The following is a 24,063-nucleotide window of genomic DNA, read 5'->3' on the forward strand; positions in this document are numbered from 1 at the left end:
TTTTATTGTTTACCTCTCCCAGACACACCCTGAGAAACTTAAAAATGCAGATGGCAGGGGTGTGTGTGTGTGTGTGTGTGTGTGTGTGTGTGTGTGTGTGTTCTTGAGAGAGAATGTGCCGAGAGACATCTGGACAGTTACAGGAAGGGAGATTGTTTATGAAAGGAGAGATAGCAGGTGCTTAGAGGGTTACCAACCCTGGTCTGTGCCCTGACTTCAGAGCTCTGAAACGGAAGGGTAGGAAGGGATAGTAGTGTCTTCCCAAGAGGTTCTGGGTCATTTACATAGCACCCACCTCTGTTAAGTTCCTGTTAGGCAGGTGCTCCCCTACTCACACCAGCTTGTTCATTTGGTTGAATGAAACCAGGCAGGCTGAGGGCTCTCTCAGTCTTTGTTTGCTACCAATTTTCTCAGAATCGGTCTCTTGGTCTCTAGAATTACTTCACCACCAGTCTCTCCTCTTCCCCCTCACTGTGCCGCAATGGCACTTTTCCTACCGGCCTTATTTTTTTCTTCTTCTGGTCCAAGATTCAAGGGCAGGAATTAACCATTCAAGGACAGAATTTTTGTTGATTTTAAGTGAAGGGTCTTTAAGGTTATCTCATTGTTGGGTCTCAAGAAAACACGAGGGTTAGACTGCTGCTTTCAGTCTTCTTCGAAACCATTCAGGGTACTTATTTATCAGTAGCTTCCCACTCACTAGATCCAAACTCATGGTTTTCATAAGCATAAAACACTGGAAAGTTCACTAAAAACCAAACAGTCATCTGCCAAGAGGCTGTAACTGCAATTTTGGAACTCCTTTGGGACTCTGTGCAGAATTTGAGCTAATAGCATCTTTATGGTTCACTATTTCCTCAGCGTCTGAGACGACCACCCCACCACGAGATGCCACGACTGCTGCCAGTGTAGAGGGGTACCTCGCTTTCTGAACAGAACCCCCCACCCCCGCGCCAACACAGCAGCTTCTTTTGCAAATCATTTCCTTTTCCTTTTTTTTTTTTTTTTTTTAACCAGGAGGCGAAGGAGCACCACACAACTGTCCCCAACTGTCCCCAGAGGCTTTGCTGTTCACTTGAAGGGAAAGTTAAGGGTTTAATTGTGCGTCTATGCGGGATACGGAATGAATGAGTCTGAATAATTCAAGACAGGATGTGAGAAGGATGTAGCCAACACCTGGGCTAGACAAAGATGCCTTTGGCTGCCTCAGGGGGAGGGTACACGGGGGTCTACATTTCACCATATTGTGTTCCCAGCTGCTTAGGGTCTAAATGACAGGGGCAAGCTCGTTTACATTTCTTAAAGACAACTATGGCTGTTTAGATGTGTGTGTGTGCGCGCGCGCGGGCGCGTGTGCGCATGTGCGCACGCAAGCCAGACATCCCTGCCAAGATGAAATTGGAGAACAGATCTGGCACCTGTAAGAGGATGCTGGTTTTGTGTCTCATGACTTAACCTCAGACTTGGGCCTGAGAAAAATATCAAGCAAGAGGAATTCTTCTCTAAGCTTTTATGATAATGATAAGAAAATGGCTCCCTACAGAGTTCAAAGAGGCTTTTCATCTGGATGTTGGAGCAGGATCTCTGCTGAGGGGAGGAGGGGCAGGGCTGGCATTCTGTCATTCGGGGAGAGGAACGAAACAGTGAGGTCAACCGACTCTTGATTTACCTGAAATAACCCCACACTGAAGTTATCCTATGAAGGCCATGGTATGGTTTTTCTGCAAACTAAAATGCTATATGTTATGGAAGAGGTTGTAGGTTTGATAGGGACTGGTTTTCTGTTAAGTCTTAGAAAGTACAAGGGTGAAGAATTAGAATCAGTTAAATTATTACCAGAAGAATCTGGTGTTGTTTTTCAGTGCTGAATTGAACCCAGAGCCTCACGTGTACCAGTCAGTCACTGTATTAAAAGGGGCATCTTGAAGGAGTATTCAAAGGGAGAGGTGACTGGTGACACGCAGCAATAGACAGGGATACGATGACTCTACATGGCTGGGGAGAGGACTTGGTATGTAACAACATTTGCTGTGTCCATAGAAATCTAGACATGAACCTTTGAACCATAACCCCAGAGGTGTTGTGGGTAGAGACGGGTGCATCAATGGAGCTTAATGGCTGCCAGACTAGTTCGAAGTTCAATGAGGGAGCCCTTGTCTTAGGAATAGGCAGAGAAGGATAGAGCAGGAACTAGACATGTCCTTGATCTGGCTCATGGGCACACGTATCAGCATATGTGTTGTGATGGTTTGTAGATGCTTGGCCCAGGAAGTGGCACTATTAGGAGGTGTGGTCTTGTTGGAGTAGGTATAGCCAATGTGGGTGTGGTCTTTAATACCCTAGGTCCTAGCTGCCTGGAAGACAGCCTTCTATTAGCAGCCTGAAGATGTTGACCTCTCAGCTCCTCCTGCACCATGCCTGCCTGGATGCTGCTATGCTCCCGCCTTGATGATAATGGGCTGAACCTCTGGACCTGTAAACCAGCCCCAATTAAATGTTGTCCTTATAAGACTTGCCTTGGTCATGGTGTCTGTTCACAGCAGTAAAACCCTAACTAAGACACATGTGTTTATAAACTGTATATCACACACACACACACACACACACACACACACACACACACACACACCACACACATACACACAAACACCCCACAAAGAGAAGTGTCTTTCTTCCATTCCCCACTGCATGAGTTCTGATCCAGCCTTCCCACTTTCTACAAGCTTTTGTTACCCAGGACGGTCAATACATGTATGTTCTCAACACGGAGGATTCCACTGGGCTCCCATACTCTTTAAGGACCACTTCCTCTGGTCCGGACTCTATAGACATGAAAGTGGTCCTGGGGGAAACATGATGTGTTCTTTACAGGATCCTAAATAGCTTACTTTGTTAGCATGACACCTATTGTAATTTCAAGAATACACTTAGATCACTTAAGAGATTGTTTATATCTATCGATCCTGTGCCTGCCTGAAGGTATTAGTGGCCCCTGATCACCTTCATTTGAAATAAGCAATTACCTGTGTGCCTTCAAGTGTAGGTGTTGGCCATTAAGCAGCAGGCAGGCAGGTGCATTTCAGAGACCAACTCTTTCATCAGTACACTTTCATGGTTATCTTTTTTTTCTCTTCCTGTTTCAGCTCATAGTCTTTGAAGAAACTAGCAGAGAGCTAGCAAAGATCACGGAGCCATGCTGATTGGTTATTTTAGGCAGCCGAGACTCCACATGACTCATTATAGCATTTAAGTGCGCATGCCCAGTGTATTCTGTCCACCATTGCATGATCCTGCACCGAGCATGCCCAGGAGAGTTCCTGGGTTTTAGTTTTGTTTTTCCATACAAGCATTAAAAAGTAAAGATGTGCTTTATGTCTGCTTGTGTGCAAATGATGTATCCGTGTATGGGATGGGCGTGTGCACGTGAGTACAGTGCCCACAGAGATTGGAAGAATATTGGATACCCTGGAGTTCAAGTTCAAGACTTTCGTGAGTTGCCTAATCTGGGTGCTAGGAACTAAACTCAAGACCTCTTGAAGAGCAAGAATTACCCTTAATGCCTGAGTCATCTATCCAGTCCCCCATTTCAGCTCTGTGAAGATCCTCTTTCTGTTACTGAGCTGATCATAAATAATGTATCCTTCTTGAAGGTAGCATGCAAGCCTCCTAGGGAAAGGGACCAATAGTTCTTCCTGCTATGAAGCTTATGAACTACAACAAAGACCAACATGGCACCCTAACCCGAAAAGTGGTGCACATAATTAGACAGTAGGCAACAGCTCTTTAATTGGACTTAAGGCCATCTCCTCAAGAAGAAAATCAGGCCTGGTACTAGAAACCTGAATTACTTCTCACATCATGAGACATCCTGGGTCCTGGAGAACCTACAACTGTCACTTTATTAAAATCAGCCAAATTCCTAACTGCGTTCTAGATATTTATCTTTAGACCCACATATAAGTTCTCGCATAAAAGTGTAGAACCCACATATGAGTGCAGTTCTCACCCTTTGCAAGAAACTTCCCTTTATGACAGATGGAGACCGTTACAGACGACTGCAGACTGTTGTATGCAGAGAACAAGAGATGTGTGATGCCTAGCCCAACTGAAACACAAATTCTGCACCTCAGACTCAAGGATCATTGCAGAAGAGGGGGCAGAGAATATAAAAGCCAGTGACATGGGATTTTTTTTTTTATGAGACCGTGTCTCCTAGGAATATCGGAGAATCTACATTCACAGAGTTTCATCAACATGGCTGCCGTAACATGGCCTGATCAAGGCTGGCAGCAATAGACACAGTAACACGGAGCGGGTGCATCTCATGGGGCTTCTATCCTAGACGAAGAAGAACTACGGGCAACTAAGGGATGCAGAGAACAGGGGAAATAGTGTTCCCCAGAGAAGAGTACATCCCTCCAATTGGTTATTCAATACCAAGTGATAAGTCCCAAATTATATGAAGACGAGTAACACTCTATGGACCAAACAGGCTGAATTTCTGTATGTCGGAATATATATATAAGAAGCACTAAAAACAAGAAGCCCTGAAGTTGAGGGAGCCATTCTTCCATTCTGGGGTAAGGCACCACTATGGCGCTCCCCTGTGGTGTTTGGTCTTTTTGTTCAACAACATGTAAAGGTACCCTGCTTGGCTATACAGAGTGTGGCAGGAAGCTCTGGTGTTGGCAAGAATCAAAGGAAAATACAGGGCGTAAAGCTTGGGGCGGGGGAGTGAAAAGTGGGCATTATAGATGTGGCCAGAGCAACCTCCAGAACCTCTTTCAGGGACTCATATGGGATGTTTCCTGCCTCCTACAAATCTCTCCTCCTACAAAGTCTCTCAGTGGTTCCGAACAAGGAGACTGAGGGAATCCTGGAGTCAGAGAGGAGAGTGGGTCAACGCTCTGAGTTGCTGTCGCCGCCCTCCTCCTCCTCCTCCTCCTCCTCCTCCTCCTCCTCCTCCTCCTCCTCCTCCTCCTCCTCCTCCTCCTCCTCCTCCTCCTCCTGGGATGCAGTGTGTAGGAACCAGTGGCAGCCTGTGTGTTTGAAGTTGTGGTTCACTAACTATATCACTGAGGAAAAATCATTCAGAATCCTTCCTCTGGAGCATTGATTCTCAACCTGTGGGTTGTGACCCCTTTGGGGGGGGTGGTCACATTTCAGATATCCTGCATGTCAGATATTATTATAATTCACAACAGTAGCAAAGCTATAGTTATGAAATAGCAAGAAAATAATTTTTGCTCTCTCTCTCTCTCTCTCTCTCTCTCTCTCTCTCTCTCTCTCTCTGTGTGTGTGTGTGTGTGTGTGTATCACCATAGCAGGAGGAACTGTATTGAAGGGTTGTAGCATTAGGAAGGTTAAGAACCATTGCTCTAAAGTGTTAGATTTTAAACCTAAGGGAGAATGCAGGCGTCTTGTGTTTCCATAGAACTATTAAACATAGGATCCACCTCAAAGTCACTCTGTTCCTTCCTATCCTTGGGCAGATGAACACATTGGGACATCGGCAGGGTAGGACAAGTTTTCCCCCATCACTTTCTGGGTTGCTGGCAAAGCCTGCTGGCATTCATTTATCCCTGGACTCAGTCAGCATTTCCTCACGGGGTCTCCAATGTGATCAGTATCCTGTCAACTGAAACGATTCAATTGCTCTCACTTTAAATAGGTTCTTGGGATTTAAAAAATAAACGAGGAAGGGGAAAAAATTATCAGATCAGACTAATTCCCAGGATTCACTCCTCCAAAATGTATTCCTATCAGTGTATCGAATGCAAGGCGACCCTACTGAGTTAGATGTAACAGGACCATAGCCAAGATTCTTATAAGGGAATATAAGTTTCGAACACCCTTAGACAGAAAAATCCAACTGTCTTCCTGTTTGTAAGTTGCATGCTAAAGAGAAATAGTAATAATAATAATAATAAAAAAATAAGACTTCGTGCAAACACCAGAACAAAAGTAGTTTGGGAGTGGGGGAGGGGAGTTTTAAAAGGGAGGGAGGAGATGGGGGAGGAAGGAAAGAGATTCTTAATGGTATATTGTTTTCTGAGCTCTACCAATTAGCAAACATCTCTTATAAAAGAAAGAGGGAAGAAATTCCATGCACCGAAATAGCCCCAGTCAGCTGTGGGCACTCTGGGCCTCCGCTTTCAGGCTTTCTTTCCCCTCCTCCCTAACCCTGGCCTCTGCATCAGTCCAAGTGCATCCTGGGGGCTATTGTCATGTTGATGAGTCAGCCCCAGAGACTGGATTCTCCCACTGCCCAGAGAGCTATTCCCACCACAGAGCCGGTTCTGGGGCTCATTCAGGCTGAGCTGAATTGCCCAGAGAATAAAAGATCCAGCCTTAATTAACCAGCGCTCTCCCCTCCCAATCACAGCTTTGTTGTGTAGCCTGCTCTTCCCGCTAAGAAGGAAAAGCCAGGCCTCCCAAGGCAGCCCCAGCGCTGGGGAGTAGGGATCCCCTTAGGGAGCGGGAGTTGATTCTGTCTTGTTTTGAAAATAGAATATTGCAGGACCTTATAGCTCTGTATCACCGATGTCCTGGTTTATTCAGGTTTCGTTTTGTTTTGTTTTTGGAACAAAACAAACCCCAGTGTCTGTGATTTCTTTACCCTGCTCCTGGGACCCAATCATTCCCGAAGGCTCCTGATGAGATTATTTCCAAGCATTCTAGAACCCTGGTTGGGACTTTATGGGCAGCGTTGCTTTTATTTCTTTAAATAGTTTCTGATCCCATTGATACCGATAGGAAAAGAATCCCTCTGCCCATCTGCGGAGTGACGTACGAGCGGTATCTTTTCAATCTTCGTCATTTCCCCCCCACCTCAGTCGTCGCTAAAATTATAGTCAGTAGCGACTGGCTTGGTTTCTAATAGTTTCCCTTCTGATTACCACAGAAAGGAGGCGTGGAGTTCACAGTCCAGCAGGCCAACTTTAGTTCCAATTCCATGTTATTGCTGTTTTGCTTCAGTGGTGGTGGGCTCCTTGGGGATTAACTCTGGGGATTGCTGCTTCTGTTAGGTGTGAACTGGGCCCCCGAGTTTCGATCCTGAAAACTGAATTTGGACCTTTGGATTTGCTGCAGTTGGTGTGCTTCCTAACCCCCGAGCTCTGTGGACAACTAAGACAAGGAGGCCAGCAGGGGTAGCAGGGGCCCCATCCTCACTAAGGCTCATGAATGTGCTGTTGATCTGAGGGGTCTAGAAAGGTTCATCATTCTAAGCAGGAGCCTCTCGGGTGTGGTTATAGCTTAGTGGGGCTTGCAGGGGGCAGCCGCATGCTGATTGGAATGAATGTGCTGCTAGCTTTTGTGGGGTATGTACAGCGGGGCATGGGGTATGTATAGCGGGGCTCCCATTCGTCACGGAGCCAGTCACTGTGCTGCCTCTGGACCAGGATGGCTATGTGGAAGAGCAAGCCACTCTGAGAGTGGGACTCAGGCTTCTGGCTTCTTCCCCGCCCCGCAGCGCCTGGGCTGCAGTCTGCCGTGTGTACTCTTTATGACTCAATTCTCAAGAAACTTGCAGTCTCTGAAGTTTTCCAGTATAGGATGGTGTTCTTGGAAAGGAATTGTTAGCATGACTGTAACCATTAGGTGTGCTGTTTAGTGGACCAGAGATCACAGCTTCGATTCATTCTAGGGGAATCGCTTTGCAAGGCCAGTGTTAAAGGGACCTTTGTTTTCTTAATGCGTTTTTCTGAACACCACAGGATGTGCCGTTGCCTTGAATTACTAGGTCCCTCTTCTCACTAGGCTTCCGTATTAGTTGCTTAAGTCATTGCTGGGATGAAGCATTCTATAGCCTAGCATGGCTTCCTGTCACAGACTTTGCTCACACTCCCAACGACCCAGCGAGATCATTACTCAACAAACACCAGATCTATATATTAAATACTCAGTATATAATACATCTTCACAATTAACTTACAACCAATTGATAAGGAAGTAAACTGCCCACCTAGATAAGCTAAATTTGCCTATAGAAATCTATCACTTAGGAAATATTCATAACAACCAGTATCTATGTAGAGATGCATGGCAAGGGTCATTTACGTCTGCCTCCATGTTGCGCCTCTCTCTCTCTCTGCTCCTCCCTCTCCTTCTAAAACCTCTGTTCCCACCTCCCGTCCGTCCAATGACAGGCCTCACTCTATCCTGTACCTGCCTTCACCTGCATAATGACCTCAACCTTCTTCCTTCTACAGGTGCCACAGGTTCCCCAAGCAGTACCACCAGCTGGGGATCAAGTGATCCTATAAACAAACTAAGAAAGCATGCTTCACACTCAACCTACACAGCTTCCCGTAATTATGGTCAGCTGTGAGATGTCCTAAACTATTCCCAGTGTCCTACCCTTCAATAGAAGAACAAAGATTTAGCAATCGACAGCACAAACTCCCTTACAGGATGCTTGTTTTGGTTTCATTTCTGTTGCTGGGATAAAAGAGCACGACTAAGCACAAGGTGAGGAAGAATTTATTTTGACTCGTGGTTCCAGAGACGTTAAGAGTCTGTCACAACTGGAAGCAGGACGGGTGAGCAGCAGGCAGGGCGGCAAGGGCAGGAAGCGAGCTGAGAGCTCAGAGCTTAAACACAAAGCAGAGAGAGGGAGAGGGGAGACCCGGGAGAGAGAGAGACAAAGAGGGAGAAGGAGAGGGAGAGGGAGAGAGAGGGAAGAGAGGGAGAGAGGGAAGAGGGATGATGGAAGGGGAAGAGACACAGAGAGGGAGATAGGGGAGGGGGAAAGAGAGACAGGGAGAGAGAGACAGGGAGAAGGAGAGAGATAGAGAGAGTGAGGGGGGAAGAGAGAGAAAGAGAGGAAGGGGGAGTGAGAAAGAGGGAGAAGAAAAGAGAGGGAGAAGGGGGGAGGGAGGGAGGGAGGAAGAGAACTGGAACATAGAACAGAGTGAAGCTATACATTCTCAAAATCCACCCCTGGTGACATACTTTCTCCAAAAAGACCACCCCTCCCAAACCTCTCCAAACAGTGCCACCAATTGGAGACCAAGTGTTTAAATATAGTGCACCCCTGCGGTCTGCCAGTTTCTGCTTCCCAGGTATTGGGATCACAGAGTATGCCACTGTGCCTAGCCTTTTGTGTGGGTGCTGGGCAATGGGAGCTCAGGATCTCATGCTTGTACAGTAAGCATTTAACTCACTGAACCATTTACAGAGCTCCAGCATTGTCCATTTTATAAGAGCCCAATTCATAAGTAAGCTATTTTCTAATTTTTGATAATATTTTGCATGCCAGAATATTAACGAGATCATTTGGTTAGTGGCCAAATCAGTGACTTCTTGTAATTCATAACAAATTCAACAACAGCGCCAGACCCTCTTAGTAAAACATTGCTCTTTGTACACTGAATGTGTGTTGTAGTTTGAATGTGTCTTTTCCCATTAATTTATTTATTCATGTTACATCCTGATCGTATCTGTACTATCTCCTCCCAGTCCCCCCTCAGCTCCCCCTCCCCTTCTCCTCTGGGTAGGGGGAGGCCCCAGCTTGGTATCAACCTACCCTGAAACATCAAGTCACTGCAGGACTAGGCACAAGACAAAATAGCCCAGCTAGGGGGACAGGATCCACAGGCAGGCAACAGATTTAGACATAGCCCCTGCTCCATTCATTGGGGGACCTGCATGAAGACCAAGCTGCACATCTGCTACATATGTGCAGGGGGCCTAGGTTCAGCCCATACATGCTCTTTAGTTGGTGGTTCAGCCTCTGGGAGCCCCCAAGAGTTCAGGTGAGTTGACTCTGTTGGTCTTATGGAGTCCCTGTCCCCTCCAGGTGCCTTTCTTTCTGTATTGGTAGAGATAAAATTCATCATCAGAGTCTGAGTAGTGCATTCAGGAGTAAAGGTTGGCACTGTTTTGAACCACATGCAATAGAATGTGCTTGTGCACTTACGCTACATAGAGTGCCATTCACATGCTGGAATTTTCTTTCACATGTTTTGAGTGGATGAATTTTCTATTAGCTGATATCATGATGTCATTTATGTCACAAAGACATGCCCTCAGAGGTCCTTGTTCTATGATCCCCACCATACTACATGAATGTGTGGTAAATAAATTGTGTGTTGGAATCAAAGAACAAGGAAAAAAAAACCCTATTCATTATCATAGACTGAACATTCCTGAGACTTCCAGAAGCAGTGAAGAAATTCTTAAAAGAAAATGTTCAAGTCTGCAGGAGACAGCACATAAGTCATAGCTGTGATGTGACTCTAGGCAAAAGATCAATGTGGCCCTGTTGCAATCCTTTTGATTGATGTCCCATCGAGGCATCAGTTTGGCATCTGTCTTAGTGAGGGTTTCTATTCCTGCACAAACACCATAACCAAGAAGCAAGTTTGGGGGGAAAGGGTTTATTCAGCTTACACATTCACATCGCTGTTCATCACCACAGGAAGTCAGGACTGGAACTCACACAGGGTAGGAACTTGGAAGCAGGAATGGATGTAGAAGCCATGGAGGGTTATTAACTGGCTTGCTTCCCCTGGCTTGCTCAGCTTGCTTTCCTATAGAACCCAGTACTACCAGCCCAGGAATGGCACCACCCACAATGGACCCTCCTATCCTTGATCAGTAATTGAGAAAATGCCTTACAGCTGGATCTCATAGAGGCTCCTTTCTCTGTGATAACTCCAGCTTGTGTCAAGTTGACACACAAAACCAGCCAGTACAGCATCCTACCATGTTCCCAAGAGCCATAGACAATGCTCCTAAGAGTCATCCTATGGACGCTTCTCTTCAATCACCCAGTGGAAGTCTCAGGAGTCTGAAACTTTGAATTACAAATTCAAGTAGCTTGAGGATGGTGGTAAATAGGACAAGGGAGGTGGAACTGGTTACAAGTAGACGTTTGGGGAGATTCCAGTCTCTGCCAGGATACCAGTGGCCCAGTCCAATAGTGTCAGGGTACCAAACACAAATCAGCTGATATCAGATTATGTGATGGCACAATCCAGCAGAAACTGCCAGGCCTCCACTGAATCAGCACGAGTCAATGGGAGAGATCAGGACTAGCTGGAATGCCAGGAGTTCTCTGCCGTGCCCCTCTCAACAAAGTGAAGATCAGCAAAGATGAGAGACCAATTGAAACGTTGCACAGCTAGCTATGCAAGCCCGCTTCACTGACGGCTGAGTCCGACTCATGCTCTCTCTAAGCATCTCATGTCCTTCCGGGGGTCCTTCCTCAGCAAAACATTGACATGTCTGCATCATGTGACATAACCAGAAGCTTCCACTTCACTTCTTTCCCCCTCTTTGCCAGAATTACGTAGCTTGTCTTCAAAAACCTAGGCCATTACTTAACATCGTATCATGAACATTAGCAAGAATGATTGGACATAGTAGACACTCAATACAGGTTCAAGGATGACAATAAACCATGAATGATGGTCTCCATCCTCATGCAGAGAATACTGGTCTCACTGGGCTTGTAGATGGTTAGAGTTGCTGTAAGTAAAGCCATAGGTGTTCAATGTTGTTGTTGTTGTTGTTTTAAGGTGTCTTGATACGCACACATATCAGGAGCAGCTGGGAAGGTACATTTGAGGATGGAGGAGTAACCGGGAGCTGAGTAAAAGATTCCACCGACACTATCAATACCATCCCATTTGTCCCAAGAACCATATACAACCCAAGACGATTTTCAGAGAGTCAAACTTTCCACCATCTTGCGTAACAATCAGTGAAGTTGTAATGTTCTTTAGAAAGTGAGGATTCTCGCCATGTTTGGCACATGGCAAGTCGGACAAGTTTTTCCTTCTTTAACCAAGGAAACTGAAGGGACAAACAAATCCTCAAGGGGAGGGGGGGGAGAAACTTTAAAGTTGAAGTTCCAGCCAGGCTGATTTACCCTTCCTTTCTCCTGTTTAGAGATCAATTGTGTTACGCTTGGTTTATAGTGTGAGAATTTTCTAAATAGCGACTTAAAGACCCGAAGATTGTTTTCCCTGTGTAGGATGTTATGAAGCTCCGGGGACTTTTTTCTTTCCTACTAGAAAGTGGTTACCTATAATTTCCTTGGCTCTAAATTCTGGTACTGGGCTGAAAAGTTGAGAAAATAGAGAACCGTATTCTCCTACAGGAGATCAGACACTTAATAAAACACAGATGACGGGGATCCTTCCCTGCCCCCCCCAGATGAGTGCTGGAGACTGTGAAGGGATGCGGATTAAAGATGGGGTGACACATTTCAGCCTGATTCTTTCTTTCAGAGTAGAGTTTAGCTACATGTCTAGAAAAATTGATCTTAGAATTCTTTGACCAGTAAAGATCAGCACTGCCAAACGTAAATGCTCAATTCCTGCATATTTTCAGGTGAGCGGTGGTCACAACAATGGGTGAGTATGCAGAAAGGATCAAATGAGGAGGGGAGGGATAATTACTTGGATTGTGGAAGGCACAGGGGCAACAGTTCACACCTCTAAAAGGCATAAAGGAGAATCCTATTGGCTATCTGGGTAAAACCAGCTTGAAAGACAAGCCACAATGGATAGGGGGCCCATACCTTAAAAAATATAAGGGCACAATGTTTGTGTCTGCATTCCATATCTGAAATGGTCCCTTAATGTTCAAGGAGGAAACTTAAATCATGTAGAAAGGAAGAAAAACAAGCCCTTTCTCCTTTATAAGCCCTGGGATCGGTAATACCTTCGCAGTGGGAGGAAACTCTGGAGTGGGTGTGGGCAAAAATTCAGATCCTGCATAATAAGCCGTGCAGTCACTCACGGACAAAAATATGTCAAAATGGGGAAATATGAACTATGTACTAAAACGCTTGATAAAATCTACGTGGGTTTACTCTAAGAGTATCAGACATCTGTGAAATTGATAGAAAAGAACAGTGCCAACGTAGGCAACGGCTATTGAAATTGAGTATTTTTACTGCCTACTTTAGATATGAGTAAGAACCCACAATCTATATACATTTGAAATAGAAAGTCACAGGCTGTTGTTATTGTTGCTGAATGCAGTTAGTTCAGTAAAGATATAAAGCTCAAATATATCACTATGTGTGGGGGTTTGTGACGATATGCAAAGCCGAAACGGAGTGCATCTTCAAATATAAATGAAATAAACTTGCTGAGAACATTGGAGGCACGGGAAGGCTGTGCATGCAACTTTGGGCTCTAATGGGATTCACAGAGGCCTTGCCTACTGGCAAGGACTGGCAGGACCCTGGGCCACTGGCAGGACCCTGGGCCTGTGCTGCCATTTTGCCTAAAGCAGGTGACTGTGCTGTGTGGCTCTTCTGCCTGGAGAGAGATGTTCTCAAAGCTGATCAGAAAGTGGGGGTTTTTCTATCCAGTTCTCCTTCCTCATTTCTTTTCCAGGTGTCGGGCCTCTTTAGAATGTTTTCCCTTCCTCCATCGAGCTCCTGTCAATCTCTTGCCTATCTTCTTTCTCCTTGGTACCTGTGTCTTAGAGAACTTCCATGGGCTATGCTGTCTTCTGATGAATTGGTAGGGGGTATGCTGGTTTTTGGTAGGGACTAAAAGGACAGCTGCATACAATTTTTTTCCTTTTTAAAAGTGGGTTCTGAGTTTGGGAAAACTAATATAATCACCCAAAATGAGGACAGACTATAAAAGAAGTCTTATCATACTGCGTAATAAAAATAAGATTAAATGTATTACACACATTGTGGGGACCCAGACAAAACCCAGCAACCCATTCCCCATGCAAGACTCCTGAAGGGGTTCAGAGAAAGGAAACAATAAAACCAGGGGCTCGAGGATAATGAGCACACAAAAGAGAACAGAACAATTAATTCCAGAGCAAGATTGAAAGGTATTAATTTTATAAGACACTGATAAGAAGTTTTAAAAGAATATTAAAGATTTCATTAGAAGTTAATTTATAATGGAAGCAATCTGAAATTCAAGAGTTGGTTTGAGAAGGTTTAGGAAGTTTGAAACCAGTTGCTAAACTTCAAACATTATCTCCCCCCACCCTCCACCCTGCAGTATGTCTCACTTGTCTTGAAATGAATAACATTTCTAGGGAGATGCAGAAAACAGGTCACCTTGCTAAAACCAACCTTTACACCAAGTAAAGGTTTTGATTCTCATAAGTGAGGATTGTGTCTCTGATTTGAAGGAAGCTTTTCAGCTAAACCATATCTACCTACTGATTCCGGGTGCTTGGGCATTTAAAGGGTGATTATTTTCTCATTTCCTAGGAGTACGATTCTTTTTATCTGTGGATGAGTTGTCCCAACCTCTGATTTACCCATTTACTTTTCTTCATACATGTGCACTTGAGTGTGGGTATGTGCTGGTGTCCTAAAGCCTGAAGTTACAGGCCGATGTGGGCATTGGGAACCAGACCCAGGTCTTTTGTAGGAATAGTGCGTACTCTTAATGCTGTGCCATCTCTCTAGCCTCTATACCAACTCTTCATGACTGAGGCATTTGTCAGTTGTGTTTTTGTCCTTCTAGGAGTATGCATGACTTATAGAGATGAATCAACTCCACTACGGGCTGTTTGTAAGTCATGATTTCTAGACTCTGCAGAACATTTAAACCAACTCAGACAATTGCTTTCTTCCAGACTGTACTAGATGACGTGTCTCCTCACCCCTCCACGGTCTCCAGTTGATAGCAAAGGACTTTAAGAAGGCAGGGCTGTCAATGCGAAAGGTATCTAGGTGAGACACTGGAAGTCAAGCTGCATCAACGGTCCACTCTTTATTTGCGGGAAGAAAGTCTCCGCTGGGCTAGGTTGAACCATTAGAAATGGTTGATTCGCCATTTCTACCTGGTCCTTGGTTATCCTTGGGGAGGTTTGTTGCATTTGATGTCGGTGAAGAAATAAGACAGAGTCAGGGCTGATTTCAATGTCTGTCACTCTGTAAGACTGTGATGAAATTCCATTGTTGATGAAATCAAGCTAATTTGAGATTAGTTGTGAATACAATTCTCATAGCACACTAACAGATTTGATTGCAGATTTGATAAGTCTGAAGTTTGTTTACTGAAGGTTAGCATAGAAGATTAATAATCTCATGAGTAGAAAACTTCATGATTCTTTTCTCTTGGTGGGTGTGCATGCACATGCATGTGTGTGTGTGTGTGTGTGTGTGTGTGTGTGTGCGCGCGCGCGCGCGCACATGCATACAAGGACACATTTTAATAGATAATTATGCTCACATATCATTAGTCTATGAAAATTGAGAAATATGGTGATTGGCACAGGGAGACTTTTTTCCAAGTTGGTTAATTCTGTATAAGCAGACATTATTACACTAGCTAAATCTTCACTCTCTATCAAAAGTTTAGATGGTGTAAGCTATTCTTTTTCTTTTTTTTTTTCTGGTCTCTTAGACACGGGCCAAACATTTATTAGGCCACAGAAGCAATATTGGTTTTTTTTCCCTTTCCCCAGGAAAAACATTAGAACACAGAAAGTGCAGCATCAGCACCGAGCTGTCCTCTGCCAGGAATGCATTGTGCTTCCCTCTGAGTTGGCCGGGATCTTGATAACCACCACACAGAGCTCCCTCACTGACAGCTTCGATTCTGAAGAATCAGAACACTATATGACTCATGGGGATCCACCCTGCTATTGATGGTGGGAACCCCTTGAGTTTCTAATGCATTTCCTGCTGTTGAATGGAGATAGGTGGTCTGAAGGTCCCCTCTACTGGGTAGATTTCACGTAGAAACACACCCAGATGCTAACATCTTCTTTCTACCCTAGGATTCAAAGCCCCATTGATAAAGATTAAATATGATTACTTAATTCTATATGCGTTCCACACTTGACTGGGCCTGGGACTGAAGTCTAGAAGAACTCGAGGAGGAGTAGGTTAACAAACAAATGATAGCTTTACTGCGCTTTTTTCTGAGAGATGTTTGAACAGAAAGGGGAAGCAACAAACCTCACTCTGCTCTCACGTCATTGGTGTTATTGATGCCCGAACACGAGGTCCCGCTGTTTGAAGCTCACTGGTTGTACAACAGCTACTGGTGAAAGTCAAAGTCATCTCCCCTTCTGCCCTGACATTATGATCAAAACCAGGCACTCGGGCTTTTAAAAATAACTCCTTTGGATTGAAAGGGACAAAAGAGATGGGGGGGGGACGCAAAAGAACACAGACTTGTAAGTTTCGGCGCTTTTCCTGCCAACATACACAGACCCGCATCCAGGGCACATCTCATTTGCATGCCTGTTTATTTTGTTTGCATGGCTGTCTGAAATCCGGCACCTTTTCTTTCTGAACTGAGACAAAGAGAAGTTATGATATGGCCACTTTGACTCTGCTTACTGGAGTCCGTTCCCATTAGGACAAGGTTTTGTAGCCACCGGCCTGCAGACAGACAGACGTTCTCATCACCAAGGTACAGCATGCATTTGCAGGTATACGACAGGGGATCTGTAAATTTCCAATGTGTAAACCTGGCACCAGGAGGAGTTAATAGTCTTACTTCAGGAAGATTCCAAGTAGATAAAAGGGGGGAACATCTCTCAGATGTTTCCCCAAAACAAGCACCAAATTTACAAGAATTCTGGAGTAGATATTACTATATGTGGATGACAACTTCACCAGTAGACGTTTTCTAGAGTTCCTGAAATTAATAAACATATACTCCGAATTAGGCATTGAGCTAAGGACTTTACAAATATTATCACATCTACTCCCACCAGCATAATTAGGACCAATTATTTCCATTTCTGGAAGAAATTGATGTTCAAAATCTCAAAACTCAGCCGGGTGGCAGTGGTGTGCACCTTTAATCCCAGCACTCTGAAGGCAGAGGCTGAGACAGAGACAGAGGCAGGAGTATTTCTGAATTTGCGGCCAGCCTGATCTACAGAGTGAGTTCTAGAACGGCCAAAGCTGCCCTTGCACCCCCCAAAAACAAACAAAACAAAACAAACAAATAAACAAAAATCCCTGTCTTTGTCTTGAAAAAAACTAAAAAGAGAGAAAAAATCCCTTTAAAACTCTAGTCTAACAGCACAAGTTATAATGTGAACTCAGACAGCTTTGTCCTTGAACCCTGTACCATTCCACAGTGACATTCTATTTCTTCATATTCCTTTCCTCATGAACAGGGTACCACCTTCCTTTGGGGCTCTACAGTTCACCCTTGAACTGTAGTACTTTGGGTTAACCCAACATAGTCGCTCTGGAAAGCCATCATCCAGTATGTTGCTTTAAGAGGATTTTCTTTCTCTCTAACATGGAGTCCTGTCCCCTGAATGTAGCTACTCAATTCTCTAACTTCATTCCGTGTGAATTGGGTCTCAGAGGTAATACCTAAGCCTCTGAAGATATGAGAATTTCTTTCTGGGTCAAAGTATCTACCCTCTCTTTCTAAAGTTCAAGACTAAAGTGTGATCCCTCTAAAGTTCAACCTAGAGAATGAATGTAATATTTTGGGTGGCTTATAAAGGATAAATAAGAGTCTTCTAATAGTACTTTGGGTTAACCCAATGTAGTCGCTCTGGAAAGCCATCATCCAATATACATGGTTCCTCCCCCATTTCCACAGCCACTGTGATGGGAGTTCTTTGTTGTCAACTTCATTATCCCTGAAATCAACTAAAACCCAAACCACTAGGCACACTTGATAGGGATTTTTTTTTCCTTAATTAAATCATTTGAAGCCGGAAGACCCACTTTTAATTTGTATCTTCTGAGGGGGAAAGATACACCTTTAATCCAGTTGTTTTAAGGTGGGAAGATCTACCTTTACTCTGGGCCATACCTTCTACTGGCAGCCTTCATAGAGGACATGGAAAAAGGAAGTTTGCTTTTTTTGTCTGCTTGCAATCACTCTCACTAAGAAGTCTATTCCTTCAGTGACATTAGAGCCCAATTCTTTAGGTTTATGTCGCACTCTGTCAACCAGCTGAGCTATCCAGCCTTGTGGACCGAACAACTACAGAATGCTTAGACTTTCTGTTGGTAGACAGACATTGTTGGATTAGCTGGACCACAGCCTGAAAGCTGTTCTAATAAATACTCTTTAAATTATTAGTTCTATAAGTTCTGTTTCTCTAGCCCAGTGATTCTCTACCTTCCTAAGGCTGTGACCCCTTAATACAGTTTCTCATGTTTTGGTGACCCCCAACCACAAAATTATTTCTGTTGATACTTCATAACTGTGGATCCCCGTTTTCCTATTCTTCTCCACCTTATATACTCTTGTCTCTTCCATAGACCTCCAGGTCCATATGCAATTAGAACCAAATCACACACTAGTGATTAGGAGGAGTGGTTGGAATATCAGGTCAGGGTCTAATGACCCACAATCTCTCCTCTAAAGGAATACCAAGTGTCCACAGGGCCTATCATGATGGACTCTGGCAAGCAAGCACTGCTGATCCTGTGAAGACAGCAGCAACTTTGCTAGGAGGGAATGTTTTACATCATTGTTATTATATTATTGATAATGCTACATACCTTGAAAACAATTCCCTGGCTTGAGCAGTGCTCTGTCTCACAGGGTGACTGACCTCCCTCTCTGTCCCTGATCACACACATCTGCAATCAGGTCCCATTGAGTCTTTGAGAACTCATCAGGGGACAATCTCCATTCTCAACTACACCTTGTCTTAAATAAAATATGGTATTTCTGTGTGAAAGTGGATTGGGCCTCCTGAGGAGAATCAGTTCCCTGAGTGAAGAGAATACTCCAGCAAATGTTGAGTAACCTACAAACTCAGCTCAGATCGCAAGGCTGAAGTGTGCTTCGAATATGGTATGTAAACTACATGAGGAACAACCTGTGCTAGCATGTAATCTTTCCTCAATAATTGTGCTGAAATGGAAACAACTGTAGATGGATGCTGAGTGCTTTCTGCCTGTTGACCATTCCCTGGCACAGGAATGTGTAAGGAAACGATATTAGTTTGTTGTGTAATCATCAGTTCCCCAAGGGCTTCTAAGCAAACATGTCCTTGACCATCTGGGTCCATACCTCTCATGTCCACAGTACATCTTGCAAGTGCATGGCATCAGATCAATTCAAGGTTCTTCTTGGCTTTCTATTGCCCTTAATATATACTGGTCTCCACTGTCTGAGTGCTCGTGATTGAGACAACGGTGATCTACATAGTCTCATAAAGTTACAACTTTCTCCTTTAGCTTACTGAATTCTACTCTAACTCCAAGCCCTCTGGATTTCCCAAGTCACCCATACTTCCAGTTGCGACTCATGGTCTCTTTCACGCCATGCTTCTTTCCCATTCTACTTTTAATCAGCATTTTAACTTATTCTTTGAAAGATTCATACATGCATAAAATGTATCTTGGTCCCATTTACCCTCATTCTCACTCTCTCTATGACCTCCCTCCCTAAAACATATCTCTCTCCCAACTCATGGCTACTGTTAGAAATTATGGTTGTTGTCCGTTTTAACCAACCAGTACTGCCCAGTTAGTACTGCCCATATGAGCATGGGTGTGGGGTCATCAACTGGGACATGGACATGGATATCCTCCTAGTGGTTTTGCCTCCAAAAAGTAACATCCATCAACTTCCAATACTGTCTCAGCTAGGGGTGGACCCCTGGGTTGCCCTCTCCTCCAGCATTACGTGGCATGATCTTGCACTGGAAACCACATATTTTTGGTAAATTCATGTATGCAATACCCATGTTGTGTTCATCAAACAGCCTTTCATTGCACTCCTCATCCTCCTCTTACAATCTTTTTGCCTCATCTTCTGTGCTGTTCCCTGGACCTTCTTTAACTTGTCCATCCTTTCTCCCTCCATGGCTCAGCATCACATGAGTACATCGTCCCACTTGATTGGTTGAACTCACTGTGGTGACCATTAGCAGGAATATTTAGTTGCTCAAGGCAGGGCACTTTTCAGAAAGGGGGGATATTAAGAAATGTTCTCGGAAAACACCCATAAACTAAGACAATCAAGGGAAAACTATAATTTGTCTTGTAATATTTCTCAAATTCTCTTTAGAGTTGTATCCTTCCCTCGCTGGTTATACATTCAGGAACAGCAGAGTCTGTTTATATTTTCCGTTCTGATTACAATAATTTGTAAATTATTTTTCTAATTTGCTTTATTTCTTATTCCTAGCTTATTCTCAAACTTCGTCCCATTTTCTAATTTATAATTAGAGTTCATTTAATGAGGTTGGGGAAATGGCTCATTTGGTAAAGTGCTTGCCTTGTGTAAACGAAGACCTGATGTCAATCACCGGTATGCACAGGGTGCATGATTGTAATTCTAAGCAGTGATGGAGACTGAGCGATCCCTGGAGCTGGCCAGCCTAGCCTACTTTGTGAGGTCTAGATCAGAGGGGGGGGGGAGAGAGAGAGAGAGAGAGAGAGGGAGGCAGAGAGACAGAGAGACAGAGAGACAGAGACCATCCTCTGACCTCCAAATACACATTAGGTACATACTCTACTCTTCTCTTGCATACGTATGCAACAGCCAGCAACAAATTCACAAAGCAACTTATACACTTATAAACATCCAAATGTATAAGTAAGCAAAGTCATGAATAATAAAGGTTTATTTGGTATAGATAGATAAGAGTTTAACATAACGATATGTGTATATGTCTACAAGCAATGAGTAAGCTAGTTGTCATGGATGAATATACTGATTTTTACAGTTACCATGGGCATGCTAAGGAGTGGAGAGATTTTATAAAGAGCCAAGATTCTGTCTTTGGATGGTCAGATGTTAAGCTGTGAGTTCAAAGGTTAATTTTATGTGTCACTTAGATGGACTATGTTATGCTCCATAGCTGGGTCAGCATGACTCCTGGGTGCATTCTGGAAGAGACTGGCATTTGAGTTCGGTGGATGGTCCTCATTGATACAGGCAGACTTTCTTTAGTCTTTTGAGGACCAGAATTCAGCTTAAAATTCTTAGCTTAAGACTCTTAGCTTAAAATTGGCATGTGTGGCTTCCTCTTTCTGGTACTTAGGTCTTTAAACCACAACAGCAGCTGTCTTGCATCTCCAGCTTTTGAAGGATAGGTCTTGATACTTCTTAGTCTCCATAATTGAGTAAGCTAATTCCTTATAGTATATCTTACTATGTATAAATAACTACAGATATATACATGATAAATATAGATAGATGATAGATGCCAGATGGATGGATGGATAGGCATTATATACATACATTAATGGATGAATAGGCAGATGGGCAGGTAGATAGACAGATACCAGATAATACATACACAGACAGATAGATGAATAGATGGGTAGACAGAGAGACGAACATATGGATATACATAGACATATATAGATGATGGATGGTTGGAAGGATAGAGGTGAATACCTACTATGTGAGTAGATGGATAGTTGGATGGATAGATGTATGAGTAGATGATGGACAGCTAGATGATACCTATTTCTAGTTGGTTTTTCTCTTTTGTTCTCCATCTGCTTCAGTCAATGTTTCACTTTTTCCAGATCCCTGCACACTGCCTCTAGGATTTCCCTTAACATTTCAAGCCTTTTGATTTGTCCTTTGAACCTATCAGGGGCCCCAATAGCCAACACACGTCATTATTTATCTGAGTTGCAATTATCCCAAATAAGGAGCAAGCAAACTACACAAACAAACAAAAAACAAGTCCAAATTCTCATTTTGGTAATGTTGAGAGAGAAGTGAAGGAGGTAGAGGTGGGTGGGGTGAAGTGTGAAAAACGAGTCTTTCTGGCTAGGATTGGTGACTAGGATCACGGCTTTAAATTGTGTTTTTCAGAGTTTGAACAAATACACATACAGCATTGAATGCTAGACTTCATCACTGTGACCTTTAATTCTGCCTCCAACTTAGAGAGCTCTGGTGAACTATGAGGCAAGTCTACACAAGGCTGGCATTTCCTTCCCTTCTCTTCTCCAAGGTAGCATAAGCATATACAGGTTATTTACCTCTCTCTTTATTTTTTTAATTTTTTTTCATGCAGGATGCTCTGATCATAGTTTCCCATCCCTCACCTTCTCCCAGGTCTCCCCTTCCTACCATTCTTCCAACTCCATGCTCCCTCTCTCTTTTACTCTTTTTTTTAGAAGACAGACAGGCTAATAGAACAAACAAAAAAATGAAACAGAATTAAACAAAACACACAAACACGGAAACAACCAAAACCCCAAAGAAAAACCAACACCACACCACACACACACACACACACACACACACACACACACACACACACACACAAATCACTATTAAAACACAAAATCAGAAACCATAATATATAAGCAAAACACCAGGAAGATAAAACATGCCCAAAGAAGTGAGACCAAAAAAAAAATAATAATAATAAAGAAAGAAAGAAAGAAAATCTCCAAAATTACCACTGAGTTGGTATTGTGTTAGCCATCTAAGGCTGGGCATGGTTCCTTAAGTGTGGCTTGTATGTTTTTCTTTGTGAATGGTTGTCAAATTGATATACCCTCTTAAAGTAACGGTGGCAGTTCACTTCAAATTCTTGACTCCATCTGTCAAGTCCTGTCTATGTTGCCCCAGTATCTGTGGTTTCAAATGTGCATTGGTCCTACTGTGTTAAGAAGGCCTTGTTCCCTTTGGTGTCCTCCATCTCCACTGGTTCTTACTGTCTGCCTCCTCATCTCCCCTGAGTCCAGAGGGGAGGGGCTTGGTGAAGACATCCCGTTTAGGAATGACGTCCCAATGTCTCTCACTGTCACATACAGGACTTGAACTCTCAGCAGCAGGGCTTCTGTTAGCTGCTCAGCTTCTAAATGAAGTTGTGACCCCATTACTCTGTAGTTCTTTTCAGTTGGCGGTGAATAGTCTCTATCCTCTGATGTCGAGACAAAATGCACCCTTGAAAGGTCTCCTACTCCCCCCTTCATGCCCTGGCTGTGTACACTCTCATGTGGTATAAGACCACACTTTTGGTTCCCAACTCTCTCCACGCAGCATTTCTTTTCATACAGCATGTAGCATGTGATAACTTGATTGGTAGAAATCATGATTATCTGGTGCCAACATCAACCACACATGGCTTAAAGGATTGGCCTGATATTGTCCAGGGCAAGCTAAGATTTAGTCCAAACCAGGCTATGGGGAAGGGTGGTATTTGGATGGCTGGTGGGTGATTCTACACGATATCCCATAAGGAAGTCTGCCTTGGGAGGCAGTAGTGAGGAGTTGGTTTCGGTCATTCCATGGTTTCCAAGCCCAGTGTGAATACGGATCAGATTCTGTCAGAAGGGGAGTGAATTAGAAATGAAGTCTTAGAGGAAAAAAGTAGTACAAAATCGTAAAATCCTATATTTTCCAAGGATGGGAACCTAGTTTAGAGTTCAGATTATTTTTTAAAGAATTCTCCTATAAGGGCTATTTTTAGGTACAGTTGGTGACAATCACCACTTCAGATTCAAGGCCTCAATTTTAAACCACAAGGGTCTCTGTAATAGATGTTAGTTTTTTTGTTTTCCGGAAACAACCTTTCTTATGTTATAATTACATTTCCACCTTTTTTGATAGTCAGATATTGAATAAATGTATTGTAAGTGGTATTTTTCAAATTATTTTTTCCAGGGTAGAAAAGTCTAGGATTTTTTTTTAATATGATTAGATTAAGCTACCTTAAGGAAATTAAGAGAAACTCCTTGGGTATTTGGTTTGGCCTTCTGATTCCCCAGGCTATTCTTAGTCTTTCTGTACAAAGTTACACAATTGTTCGTGCTGAGCTTGCTGAAAACCGTTTTCAAAAAATTTGGTTCGTAAAAGTTTAACACATCTAGGATAGTATAGATATTTTTAATATTGGACAAAGTTAATACTCTATTTGCATTCGAACGTCTTAGTTTTCACTCCATGCAACTAACAAAAAACAAGAGAAGTCAACAAATGCAGTAAAAAGGACCAATTAAATTCATCGCATGTTAGAAATGCTCTGAAGAGTTGGAGGCAGAGAGATGAGTAAAATAGAGTTCCTGTCTTTGATGGCTGGTCTTTGTTACCAACTTGATTAGATTTGGATTCAACCAAGAGGTTATTTCCTAGAAGGATTAACTAGAAAGAGAAGCCCCTTCCCACAGTGGACAACATCTTCTGGCAGAAATAAGAG

The sequence above is a fragment of the Rattus rattus genome, chromosome 9 (assembly GCF_011064425.1).
Source record: "Rattus rattus isolate New Zealand chromosome 9, Rrattus_CSIRO_v1, whole genome shotgun sequence".
In the NCBI taxonomy this organism is placed as follows: Eukaryota; Metazoa; Chordata; class Mammalia; order Rodentia; family Muridae; genus Rattus; species Rattus rattus.